We start from the raw sequence: 2,943 nt of genomic DNA, 5'->3' as shown, positions 1-2,943 counted from the left end.
GCTGCCTGCCCTAAATGGGAGGCTTGTGGCCAGGCCAGCTGTTGGGAATCTGCCCGAACATAATCCCGGCAAACTGGGTGAGGAGAGAGGCCCTGTGCCTCTAGTCAGGGCTGCCAGCCAGTGACTGGGACAGAAGCACAGAGAAGCTGGGACTGGGGAAGGTCCTCTCCTACCAGGGTCTTGCTCCACGTGGCCTTCTCTTAACGTTTTTCTGCCTGAGCCCAGCCTGCTCTCGCTGAGGTTCTGCCCAGCCAGCGCTGTTAAAAAATCCCACGCAGGCATTTCACTGTCTTCCATTTGTGCCAAGCTGCTGACGTGGCTTTCTGGAGTGTAAATCAGTTTGTGACTGTTTTCCCTGCAGCACAGGCATCTGCCCACCCTAAAATTCATCTGTCTCTTCTCAGCACCAGGCTATCGGCACAGGCGATCGGTGTTGGCTGTTGGTCTGCAGCAGTCCGACAGCACGCGTGTTTCTGCTGTTGCCTGAGCAAAACTTTGGCAGCGTGCACAGGAGAAGCAATTCTGAAGCCTACTGATGAAAGTATTTCACTGTAGGTTATTTTCACCACAACAGCACAGCACCTTTTGCTTCTGTCCATGACTGTAGCTGCAGGAGGCAAAGGTTTGACCCAGGATACTTAGTCCACTCCTCTGAGCTATCAAAAGGCACAGTTATTTTTCAGAATTCCATTTGGAGGTTGTTGCAGTCCTGCAGTAACGCACTGTACCCCTAAGCTGCTAACGGAATAGCTGTACAGCTAAGGTATTCACAATTATTAATTATGCTAAACTAGGCAAAATGGAAAACAAAAGTCAAATGGTACTTGTAAGTGAATGACTGTGACTTACCGAGTTTACTTTAGCTGATGTTGCAGATAAACATGCTTTCTCTTTGGTTCATATTCACCAACTGGGGCCAAAACTTGATAGCTGGTGAGTTTATTAGGACTATTCTTTTATTGACTTTCTCCTTGTGCCATCACAAAAGTACGTTTTAATATGTATTTCTGTGTTTTGGACTGTCACGTGAATTAAATGCAGAATAAACATTTATCTTTTCTCTAGTAACGTCATTTGAACTGCAGTGTAAACTCTGTGAACTCTTAAAAATTGCAAAGCATTAAACTTTTCCTATTTGGAGCATCTTATTTTGTCGCTGCTGACTTTTTAGAGAAGATACACTTGGCACGTGGATACAGCTGATATGAGCTGTGAAGTGACTTTGTCCTCCGCTTCCCTGTTGCTGTTCAGTGTTAAGGTTCGTTCTGCTGCAGGAATAAAAAGACAGTGGAGAAGGTTTTAGTAAGTGGATTCGGAAATATAAACCAAGCACTAAGATGCAGGAGTGCAGTTCTGTGCCTCTTTTTAGCTCTTCCTGGAATTTCTGTTTCTTTCTATCCCAGTAAACTCAAAGATAGTAAATTCACTTAATCTCCTATAAACAGAAATGTTGTTCACCCTGCTACACTGTGACAAGGTGTTTTTAAAATCAAATTTATGGCTGTGAATTTCTGGAAGGTTAGCTAATATTTTTCTGTTGGGCACTCATCTCATTATCTCCAGGCTTTGCTTTGAGAATCGAGCAAGTCAGCAGTGTGTCGTGGGCTGTAATATTTATGAGGAAAATTGCAGATACCTGAAGCAAGCACTTTTCTCTAAGAAAAGCTTGTTGAAATTAATGTGCTTACACGAAAGCAGACCAGGACGTGGCATTAGTGAGCTGATGTAAAGATAATGCTGTGGAGAAGAGCGAGTGTGTGTATAGACGTGAGGGGGTTCAGGAGTCAGATTACATCGCTAACAGAAACTTCCTGTGTGCTATAAAACATGTTACTTATCCTTCCTGTGCTTCTCATTTCTCCTTCCCTCTTTTAAATAGAAATATCCCTTCACAGGGATCCTGTGAAAATTAAGCGTCCTGCAACGCAGGGCGCAATTGCAAGCAGAGCAGATTGGTGTCTTACTAAGTCATATTTGGTGTAATCTGTCTCAGACCTCCTTCCCTTCTTGGTCAAGTAGAAAAAAGAATAAAAATTTGAGGCAGCTCCTTCTGTGAATGCAGAAGAGGGCAACAAAGCTGGTGAAGGGCCTGGAGAACAGACCTTGTGAGGAGCGATTGAGGGAGCTGGGTCTGTTCAGTTTGATGAAGAGGAGGCTGAGGGGGGATCTCATCATGCTCTACAGTTACTTGAAAGGACATTGTAGAGAGGTTGGTGCTGGTCTCTTCTCACAGGTAATTAGGGACACAACCAGGGGGAATGGTTGCAAGTTGCAACAGGGCGAGTTTAGGCTGGACATTAGGAAGAAATTCTTCACAGAAAGAGTGGTCAGACACTGGCACAGACTGCCCAGGGAGGGGGTTGAGTCGCCATCCCTGGGTGTGTTCAAGTGTCGTTTAGATGTGGTGTTGGGTGATACGGTTTAGGGGTGAGCTTGTAGTGTAGGGTTAATGGTTGGACTCGATGATCCCAAGAGTCTTTTCCAACCTGAATTGTTCTATGATTCTATGTTTCTTCAGAGGTGGCGTGTCTGCAGTGTATCTGCCGCTCATACAACAAGCTCCAGCAAACAGTGTATCCCTGGGGGATTTCTGATTTTATACAGTCCTTGGGGGAAAAATGCTGCCATAGGGCCATGGATGGGAAGAGCTTTTCTGAGCCTGAGAGGAAACATGCAAAATGTAGAAGAAGATTGTTGCATATCTGCAGAAAATGCCAGATGTGGGACAAAGGTTCACGTGAAACCTGTCACCTCTAATACCTGCTGGGAGGCAGAGACACTCTGCAGAGGGACTTGGACACACTGGATCGATGGGCCCAGGCCAGTTGTGTGAGGTTCAACCAGGCCAAGTGCCAGGTCCTGCCCTTGGGTCACCCCAACGCTCGGCAGCGCCGCAGGCTTGGGGAGCAGTGGCTGGGGGGGTGGCGGGGACAGAGGGGGCCC

This window comes from Apaloderma vittatum, unplaced genomic scaffold, assembly GCF_000703405.1.
Source record: "Apaloderma vittatum isolate BGI_N311 unplaced genomic scaffold, ASM70340v1 scaffold10655, whole genome shotgun sequence".
Classification (NCBI taxonomy): domain Eukaryota; kingdom Metazoa; phylum Chordata; class Aves; order Trogoniformes; family Trogonidae; genus Apaloderma; species Apaloderma vittatum.
This window is presented reverse-complemented; position numbering follows the sequence as displayed.